Consider the following 10,797-nt stretch of genomic DNA (forward strand, 5'->3'; position numbering starts at 1 on the left):
TAAAAAATACCATCACCGAAGCGCAGAATCTCTACATTCCGCAGATATCCAAAGGAAGGAGAAATAAAAACAAAGGAGAACCAGCTTGGCTAACTAAAGAGGTGAAGGAGGCAGTAAGGGATAAGAGGAACTCTTTTAAAAAATGGAAACGAGAACACACAACGGAGGCCTGGAACAGTCACAAGGTCGACCAGAAGAAGTGTCACAAGGCGGTAAGAGACGCCAAAAAAGCCTATGAGGAAAAGATAGCGCAAGAAGCCAAAAACTTCAAGCCCTTTTTTAGATACATAAAAGGGAAAAAAACAGCTAAGGAGGCAGTGGGCCCTCTCGACGACCAAGGAAGAAAAGGGTGCATCAAGGAAGACAAACAGATTGCGGATAAGCTAAACTCATTCTTTGCGTCTGTCTTTACCAAGGAGGACACTGCATCAATGCCAGAAACAGGGAGAGCATTCAAGGAGAAATTGAGGATAGCCTCACCACAGTAAATGTGGATTTGAACATGATATATTATCAGATTGACAAATTGAGGAGTGATAAATCTCCTGGACCAGATGGAATTCACCCAAGAGTGCTAAAGGAGCTTAAGATAGAAATCGGAGAACTATTACAATCCCTAGCTAACTTGTCAATTAAAACCGGGCAAATACCAGACGACTGGAAGATAGCGAATGTCATCCCAATCTTCAAAAAGGGATCGAGAGGAGAACCGGGCAACTATAGACCTGTGAGTCTTACGTCGGTTCCTGGGAAGATGATTGAAGCACTAATAAAGGATAGCATAGAGCAACACCTGGAAAATCACAACCTGATGAGAGCTAGCCAACACGGCTTTAGGAAAGGGAAGTCATGTTTGACTAATTTACTTCAATTTTTTGAGGCGGTGAACAAACAAATTGATAGCGGTGAACCGGTGGATATAATATACTTGGACTTCCAGAAAGCGTTCGACAAGGTTCCCCATGCAAGGCTTCTGAAGAAACTACAAAGTCATGGAATAGAAGGAGATATACTAAGATGGATAAGCAAATGGTTAGAAAACAGATTGCAGAGGGTGGGCATAAAAGGGAAATTCTCGGACTGGGAAGAGGTGACAAGCGGTGTACCCCAGGGATCGGTTCTTGGGCCCATCTTGTTCAATATCTTCATAAACGACCTAGAAGATGAAACAACAAGTAATTTAATCAAGTTTGCAGACGACACAAAACTATGTCGGGTAGTTGGGTCACAAAAGGACAGAGAAGAACTTCAGAGAGATTTGAACCAGCTAGAGAAATGGGCGGAAAAGTGGCAGATGAAGTTTAACATAGAAAAATGCAAAGTGATGCACCTGGGTAAGAAAAACAAGGAACATGAATATAAAATGTTAGGTGTGACACTGGGCAAGACCGAACAAGAAAGGGACCTGAGGGTACTGATAGACAGGACCCTGAAGCCGTCAGCTCAATGCGCAGTGGCGGCAAAGAAGGCAAACAGGATGTTGGGTATTATAAAGAAGGGAATCACAAGTAGATTGGCGGACGTCATAATGCCGCTTTACAGAGCAATGGTCAGACCACACTTGGAGTACTGTGTCCAACACTGGTCTCCCTACCTAAAGAAGGATATAACCCTACTGGAGAGGGTGCAAAGGCGAGCCACGAAGCTAGTTAAAGGTATCGAGAATTTGAGCTACAAAGAACGCCTCGGAAAACTGGGATTGTTCACCCTCGAGAAGAGAAGACTGCGAGGAGACTTGATAGAGACTTTTAAAATACTAAAAGGATTTGACAAAATAGAGCAAGAAACATCGTTATTCACATTGTCAAATGTGACCCGGACAAGAGGTCATGGGCTGAAAACTGAGGGGCACAAGGCCCAGGACAAATTATTAGGAAGTTCTGTTCGCACAACGAGTGGTGGTCGCTTGGAACGCTCTCCCTGAGGAGGTCGTGATGGAGACCAACATTCTGGGATTCAAGAGCAAGTTGGATGCACACCTTCTTGCAAATCACATTGGGGGATACGAGGTAAACAAGGTTTCTCAGCAGAGTAACACCTAGCTTGGCCTCCGCGGGTGCGGGTCGCCGGATGGATGGACCTAGAGTCTGATCCGGCGAAGCCATTTCTTATGTATGTTCTTATATTTTGCACTGTTCAGGAATTATTACATAAGGGATGGTTAACAAGACTAAGAAGTTGTAATGTCCCTGTATTGCTCCATGGTGCGACCTCATCTGGAGTATTGCGTTCATTTCTGGTCTCCTTATCTCAAGAAAGATATAGTGGTGTTAGAAAAGGTTAATTCAAGAAGAGCAACCAAGATGATAAAGGGATGGACTCCTCTCATCTGAGGAAAGATTAAAAGGATAGGGGCTCTTCAGCTTGGAAAGAGTCGGCTGAGGAGAGATATGATTGAAGTCTACAAAATCCTGAGAGGAGTTAGAACGGGTACAAGTGGATTGATTTTTCATTCCGTCAAAATTACAAAGACTAGGGGGCACTCGATGAAACTGCAGGGAAATACTCAGAGAATAGTTAAGCTCTGGAATGCATTGCAATGGTTGTCGTAAGAGCAGATAGAGTAGCTGGTTTTAACAAAGGTTTGGACAATTTCCTGGAGGAAAAGTCCATAGTCTGTTTATGAGACTGCTTGCCCCCTGGATGATCGGTAGCCTTGAATGTTGATACTCCTTGGGTTTTAGCCAGGTATTAGTGACCCTGGATTGGCCAGTATGGGCTACTGGGCTTGATGGACCATTGGCCTGATCCAGTAAGGCTATTCATATGTTCTAGTTCTCTGGTGTTGTACTGCGTGTAGAGTCTGGAAATTTAGGGTTTCATTTGTGTACAGTAGGACTTTTAGTTTGTGGTCCTATATTTGCATAGCATTTATCTGTGTTCTGGTAGGAATGCATGTTGACAAGTACCATATAGTGTGATTGTGAGTAGTTTAATGTTGTGGTTAACCATTATGTGTTGTTAATAAGATTATACTGTATATCAGGGGTGCCCCAAAGGTTGATCGTGATCGACCAGTAGATTGCGAAGGCAACACAAGTCAATCATGGAGCCCATCCCGGGCTCCATGATAGACTCGCATTGCCTTCGCATTTTACCTGCTTCCTGACGCGGTAAACAAAAGCACCGAGCTGACCAACTCCCCCTCCCCCCAACGTCAATTCTGACATTGGAGAGGAATTTCCGGGCCAGCCAATCACTGCCTGGCGGGCCAGGAACTTCCTCTCTGACGTCAGAATTGACATCATGTGGAAGGCTAGTCAGCCCGGTGCTTCAGTTTACTGCGTTGGGAAGCAGGGAGAGCTCACAACTCAGCGGTGGGTGGCTTGGGGGCCTGTTCCCCGATGGCGGTGGCAGTGGCTTGGAGGAGGGCAGGGAGAAAGAAAGACAACAAAAGAAAGGTGGCAGGCAGGGAGACAGAAAGAAGGGAAACAGAAAGAAAGAAAGAAAGAAAGAAAGAAAGAAAGGGGGGACAGGGAGACAGAAAGAAAGAAGGGAAACAAATAAAGAAAGGGGAGACAGAAAGAATGAAAGGGGGCATGAGAGAGAAAGACAGAGAGAAAGAAAGTGGGCAGGGAGAAAGAAAGACAGACAGAAAGAAAGAAAGACAGAAAGAAGGGGGCAGGGAGAAAGAAAGAAAGAAAGGGGAGGGGGCAGGGAGAGAGGAAGAAAAAGTTGGGGGAGGGACTGAGGTCTGGAAGCATACAGTACGCTGAAGGAAGGGAAGAAATATTGGATGCACAGTCAGAAGAAGAAAGTGCAACCAGAGCCTCATGAAATCACCAGACAACAAAGGCAGGAAAAATGATTTTATTTTCAATTTACATTACATTACATATTTCTATTCCGCCATTACCTTTCGGTTCAAAGCGGATTACAAAAAGAGTTATGGAAGAAGGGTTACAACGTTAGATCAGAGAAGGTTTCCAAGAGAGGGAAAAGTTGGATCTGGGGTTAGGGAGGGGATGGTAAGAGGGGGGTTAAGCTTTATCATGGTATTAAGCTTTATTAAGGGATTTCTTGAAGAGTATAGTTTTTATGTCCTTTCTGAACATCTTGTAGTCTGGGGTTGTTGTCAATAGGTTGGAGTCTTGGTTGTCTATCTTCGCTGCCTGAGTGGCCAGTAGTCCGTTGTATAGTTTTTTCCATTTTACTTCTTTGATTGGGGGGTAAGTGAATGGGGGGGGGGAGTTTTTCTATGCCTGGTAGAGGTGGTTTGGATGAGGCGGTCGTTTAGGTAGGTTGGGCTGTCTCCATTTATAGTTTTAAATAGTATACAGTAGAATCTAAATTGTATTCTTTCCTGGATTGAAAGCCAATGAGAATTGATGAATGCCTCAGTAATGTGATCATGTTTTTTCAATGAATAGACGAGTCTCAGAGCTGTATTCTGAATTGTCTGTAGTCGTTTAATCATTATTGCAGGGCAGGGGAGATAGAGGATGTTGCAATAGTCTAGGATACTGTATTGTTTTGTTAATTTGTGGTTGCATGGTGCAGCCTCTGTCAATAGTCATACCTAGAAGTTTTAGGGTAGTTTGCAAAGGGTAGTTGATAGAGTTGATTTCTAAGTTGGTTATGGTTGGGATTTTGTTATTTTCTAGGAGGATGAATTTAGTTTTGTCTGGGTTGAATTTCAATTTGTGGTCTTCCATCCAAGTCGTAACTGTAGCTAGAGTTCTGTGTAGTGTGTCTGACATTAAGAGCATTGGTTGGTCGAAAGGAATGAGGTGATGTCATCAGCATAGCTATAAGAGGATAGGCCCTGTTTGTTCAGGTAAACTCCAAGAGAGGCCATATATAGGTTGAAGAGAGTAGGGGACAGTGGGGACCCTTGTGGAACGCCACAGGGGTTGGACCAAGGTTTGGATTTTTCTTTGTCTGATTTTACTTTGTATGTTCTGGATTTTAAGAAACCTTCAAACCATGAGTATACTTTATCTGAGATGCCTATTGAGTCCAAGATTTGCAGTAGGATGTTATGGTCTACCAGATCAAATGCCGCCGTCAGGTCCAACTGTATGAGCAGTATTTTTTTTCCAATGCTGAGGTATTGTCTTGCTGTGTCGATAAGGGAGCCTAGTAGTGTCTCTGTGCTGAAGTTAGTTTTGAAGCCGGATTGCATGGGATGGAGTAAGTTATGGTCCTCGAGATAGTTGGTGAGGAATTTGGCTACTAATCCTTCTGTTAGTTTGATATATAGAGGTATTGAGGCTATTGGTCTGTAGTTGGATGAGAGGTCTGTTGGTCCTTTTGGGTCTTTTAAGATTGGGGTGATGATGATTTTGCTGAGGTCATTCGAGAAAATGCCATCTGTGAGCATGGTTTGTATCCAGTGTAGGAGTAAGGTTCGGAACTTAGTGCTCGCTGATGACAGGAGATATGGCGGGCAGTGGTTGAGTTCACATGATGCGTGGCTGTACTTATTGTAGAGTTTGTTGAATTCGGTCCAATGTATCTTAGGGAATTTGGACCAAGATCTGTCTGCAGCACAAGATTCATTTTCTGTGGGGAGTATTGTGACTTCGAGTAGGTGGGTTGGGTTACTAATGAGAGTAGCTCTGGTGTTTGTAATTTTATTCTTGAAGTGTTCAGCTAGGAGGGAGGCTGAAGGGGAAGAGTTATTGTTAGTGGTCAAATAGGGTATGGTATTAGTTAGATCTTTTAATATTTGGAATAGTTTTTTGGTGTCTTGGGTTTCTGTGCCTATTAGGTTGGTGTAATGTTTTTTTCTCTTTTCTTTTAATAAAAGTTTGTATTGTTTGTTAATTTTTTTCCAGGCGGTTTTCGTGTGATCTTGGTTGGTTTTTCTCTATTTTCTTTCCAGACGTCTACATTGTCTCTTGAGTAGGAGTAATTCTTCGTCGAACCATTGGTCTGATCATCTGCATGTTCTGGTTTTGGTTCGAAGTGGAACTTGTTCATCAAGGATGTTGTTGCTCAAATAGCCCAGTATGAAATGAAGTCTTTGGGGTTATCTTCTTGGATTGTTTCGTCTACTTTTGACCAGAAAATGGCGGGCTCGATGCGTTTGCGTGATGTGTAGATTACTATTTTGGATATTGGTTTGGATTTGTTTTTGGTCCAGATGATGTTGAAGGTGTAAGTGTAGTGGTCTGACCAGAGGGATGGGGACCAGGTTCCATTAGATGTTTGAATTTCTGAAGTAGATGTTTGATGGGTCATGAAGGCTGCAATGTCCAGTTGGTGTCCTTTCTCATGAGTAGTTTGTGGGTTTAAAATTTGGAAGGATAGGGAATTGAGGAAAGAAAGTAGATTGTCTACTGGCTTGGATGAATGGTCTTCAAGATGAAGGTTTAGGTCTCCTAGGATAAGATTGTGTGCTGCTGTAAGTGAGTTTTGGTATATGAAGTTTTCAAATTCGGATCTAACCATGGCCCAGTTTCCGGTATTATATAACAGAGCAAGCAGTTTAGTGAGTTTTTCAGTGCAGTGGAAGAGATTTGACATGCTAAAAGGTCCATGTAAGGGGTGGAAGTTTTAATATGTTTAAGGTTAGAAAGTCTTTGAGTAAGATCGCTAATCCACCTCCTCTTTTTTTCTCTCTTTAGGTCACTGTAATTTTGTATCCTTGAGGACAGACTTCTGTAATTCTTGGGTCTGTGTCCAATGTTAGCCAGGTTTCTGTGAGGAAGAGGCAGTCTAGGTTTTCGTTTTTTATCCAGGTTTTTATAAGTTCTGTTTTTGGACCTAGGGCTCTGACGTTTAAGTAGGCACAGTTAAGGGTGGTGGTTTCTGTTTGGTGGTTGTGAATCGTTTTAGGGTAGATGAGTGAATTTGGGTTATGGTGAGGTTTGGTCTTGAGTTGTGTTGCTCTTCTTCCCCATGCTGGTGTTATGGGGTGTTGAACGCTTGTTTGGTGGTTGAAGTTTCTGTCTATTGGAACTCTCCTGTTAGGATGAAGGGTTTTGATTGCAATTGAGCTAGTGGGAATGTTGGGTAGGTTGTTTGCTTCTATCTTACAGCTGGATATGAGAAGGATTATTAATAGAATAATCTGGGTGTTTGTTTGTGGAATTAGCTTCATTATGGAGGTGGGGCTGCTGGTAGAGGCAGAGTAGTTTCCAGTGGTTAGGTTGTTGGCTGTGTTTAGTGTCTGGGTAGGAGAGTGGGTTGTGGAGGGAGGTGTTGAGGACCGGCGAGAAGGTAAAAGAAACTAAAACCGGCAAAAACAAACTTTTAAACTGTTGGGGAGATCCCGCTGAGCCTTCCAACTGGCTCAGCGGTGCACCGTCGGGAGGGGAGGGGGCGGAGTTCGCTCCCACGCCCAGAGTGTGCCTTACTCTGCTCCCGTTCTACCCCGAGTGCTCCCGATCCGTGGGGGGAGGTGTTGAGGTCCGTCGAGAGGTAAAAGAAACTGAAACCGTCAAAAACAAACTTTTAAACTGTTGGGGAGATCCCGCTGAGCCTTCCAACTGACTCAGCGGTGCACCGTCGGGAGGGGGCGGAGTTCGCTCCCACGCCCAGAGTGTGCCTTACTCTGCTCCCGTTCTACCCCGAGTGCTCCCGGTCCGTGGGGGGAGGTGTTGAGGTCAGTCGAGAGGTAAAAGAAACTGAAACCGTCAAAAACAAACTTTTAAACTGTTGGGGAGATCCCGCTGAGCCTTCCAACTGGCTCAGCGGTGCACCGTCGGGAGGGGAGGGGGCGGAGTTCACTCCCACGCCCAGAGTGTGCCTTACTCTGCTCCCGTTCTGCCCCGAGTGCTCCCGGTCCGTGGGGGAAGGTGTTGAGGTCCGTCGAGAGGTAAAAGAAACTGAAACCGGCAAAAACAAACTTTTAAACTGTTGGGGAGATCCCGTTGAGCCTTCCAACTGGCTCAGCGGTGCACCGTCGGGAGGGGAGGGGGCAGAGTTCACTCCCACGCCCAGAGTGTGCCTTACTCTGCTCCCGCTCTGCCCCGAGTGCTCCCGGTCCATGGGGGGAGGTGTTGAGGTCCAGCGAAAATGTGTCTGTTTTGAGAATTTGTATCTGCTGTCTATATTTTGCTCATGGCCCCCTTTTATTAAACCGCAATAGCGGTTTTTAGCGCAGGGAGCCTATGAGCGTCGAAAGTAGCGCGGGGCATTCAGTGCAGTTCCCTGCACTAAAAACTGCTAGCGTGGTTTAGTAAAAAGGGAGGGGGGTATAGTTGTCTATTTTTGTATGGTTGTTACTGAAGTGACAGTGCATAGAGTCATCTGCCTTGACCTCTTTGAAAAACTCCCGGAATACAAATGATAATCAACATTTTCTCTGCATACAGTGTGTTTTGTGTTTTTAAAAAATTTTATTGTTAGTAGATAATTTTGACTTGGTCATTTTAAAAGTAGCTCACAAACCCAAAAAGTGTGGGCATCCCTGGTGTATATATATGAAAAATGGCATTACAATTAGTACTATTGATATGGAGGTGGAGTCCTGGGCAGAGCTTGAGCATCCCCAATCATTTTGGCTCTATGCCCCTCACACCATTCCCATCCTCCTCAACCCAAGTATGATATGTGCTATGTGCCTGTCATGGTCTTGACTTTTCATCACCTTTGTGCACAGGTTTTCCATTGTGCATTATATATTTACAATTTACATTTTAAAACCACGACAATCTTTGTTCAATTTGCCAGACATAATTGGAGTATATTTAGCTTTCTACATGATGGTCGAGTGAGGCTCTTTTTTTTTTTTTCACTTTTAAATAACAAGTTTATCATGTTTAAAATACTGTGTTTTAGGTGGTATAGAGCCTATATTTCTGGTGCCTGGGGCTCAGGGTGACTAAAGTAGGGAAAATCCTGTTATAAATCCTGTGTTTTAGGGTAGCACTGATAGAACCTGCATTTTTGTTTAAAATACTGTGTTTTAGGTGGTATAGAGCCTATATTTCTATCTTACCAGTATTCAGCCATTGTTTTCTGCTGATTAGGTGGAGAAGGGAGGGGCTCTGTTTTACTTCTAAGGTTAATTGCATTATCTTTGGGACATTGCTGAAACAAGGCTGCCCTGTGAACTTCTAAAAGCTAAGTTACTCACCATTTCATATTCTGCTCTTTTCACTGGTTTTCAGCATTATATCTGCTTAATTTCTCTTCTCCTCCCTGTTTCTTACTAAAAAAAATATAAAAAAGCACAAAAAAATCCTTCTCTTTCCTCTGTTAAATCTTATTTCCTCTTCCTGCAGTTTTGTTTAAAATACTGTGTTTTAGGTGGTATAGAGCCTATATTTCTGCCTTACTAGTAGTCTTACTTATAGTCCCACCAACCCCAGGGACCACTATTCATATATAGAGACCCATATAATCAGGACTTCACAACCAATCAAGATGACCTTTATTCTATGCAATCACTGTGGTGCTTTAATTCCAAGACATACTATTTGGAGGCTTAAGGCTTGCCCCATCTGTCTTCAACTTGCCAGTATTAAGGAGGAGCTCTGCAAACTTAAACAGGAATTGAATACAATTAAAGCAGCTTCCATCACTCCACAAAATCATACCAACTTACCACCTCTACCTCAAAGAATAAAACAGCCCAGGAATAAATGGGTCACAGTAGGCTCAGGAAGACTGCGACATGTAACACAGAAACATCCACCTTCACTAATATTACCTCTACAGAATTCCTTCGCTCCACTAGTGCACTGCGATACTCAGGAAAACAGAAGGGAGGTGGGATTGGAACCAATGAAGGAAACTCAAGAGAACAAGAGCACCCTAAGTACAAATAAAAAAGCCAAAAACAGAAAACTATTACTGTTGGGGGATTCCATCATCAGAGGCATTAACCTTGGAACACAGGGCGAGGAGACCAAAATAGTGAAATGTCTTCCAGGATTCTCAGCTACCAGGAGTTCCAGGCAAATACTGACTATAATTAAGGAAGAAATTAAGGATTTTAACACTGATGTTGTCATCCATCTGGGAACAAATGACCTGGCCAACAACTCCACACTTGCAGCACAGAAAGCTTTTTGGGAGCTTGGTGAGGGCGTGAAACCTTTTGTAAAGACTTTAGCTTTTTCTGAAATACTGCCTGCATATGGAAAAGGAGAGCAAAGAGTGAAAAACACAGAGGACTTTAATAGATGGCTCAGAGCCTGGTGTCATCAAGAAGGCTTCAGGTACATAGGAGGATGGGGAAATACATGGAAGGACAAGAAGCTATATTGCACTGATGGGCTACATATTACTACAGCAGGAAAAAGAAACCTTGCAGAGAAATTTAGACAATATTTTTCTAGGCATTTAAACTAGAAGGTGGGGGTGGTGTATGTACGAAGGACAATTATAGAGACCACCCCCGGCAAAAGAAAAGATGTGATAGTAGTAAAGGCTGCAACATAAGCAATATCAGCAACTCATTTCTTAGTATTGCAACGGAAAGTGAAACGACACAAAAATCCATACGAAAAAGGAGATTATCGCTGAAAAATAGCTGGAAAGCGATGACCACAAATGCTCGCAGTCTAAGCAACAAAGTTCATGATCTGCAAGCCCTGATATTAGAGGCAGATCTAGATATTGTTGCTATCACAGAGACATGGTTCAGTGAATCACATGGATGGGATGCAAACATACCGGGATATAATCTTTTTAGGAAGGACAGAGATGGTCATAAAGGTGGAGGAGTAGCTCTCTATGTAAAGATCAATATCCAAGCGACCGAAATGCAAGGGACCTGGGGAGAGGAAGAAGCGATATGGATTGCTCTGAAAAGAGAAGATGGAACTTCTATCTACGTGGGTGTAGTCTACAGACCTCCGACTCAATCGCAGCAAATTGATAAGGATCTGATTGTGGATA

This window comes from Geotrypetes seraphini, chromosome 1, assembly GCF_902459505.1.
Source record: "Geotrypetes seraphini chromosome 1, aGeoSer1.1, whole genome shotgun sequence".
NCBI classification, from domain to species: Eukaryota; Metazoa; Chordata; class Amphibia; order Gymnophiona; family Dermophiidae; genus Geotrypetes; species Geotrypetes seraphini.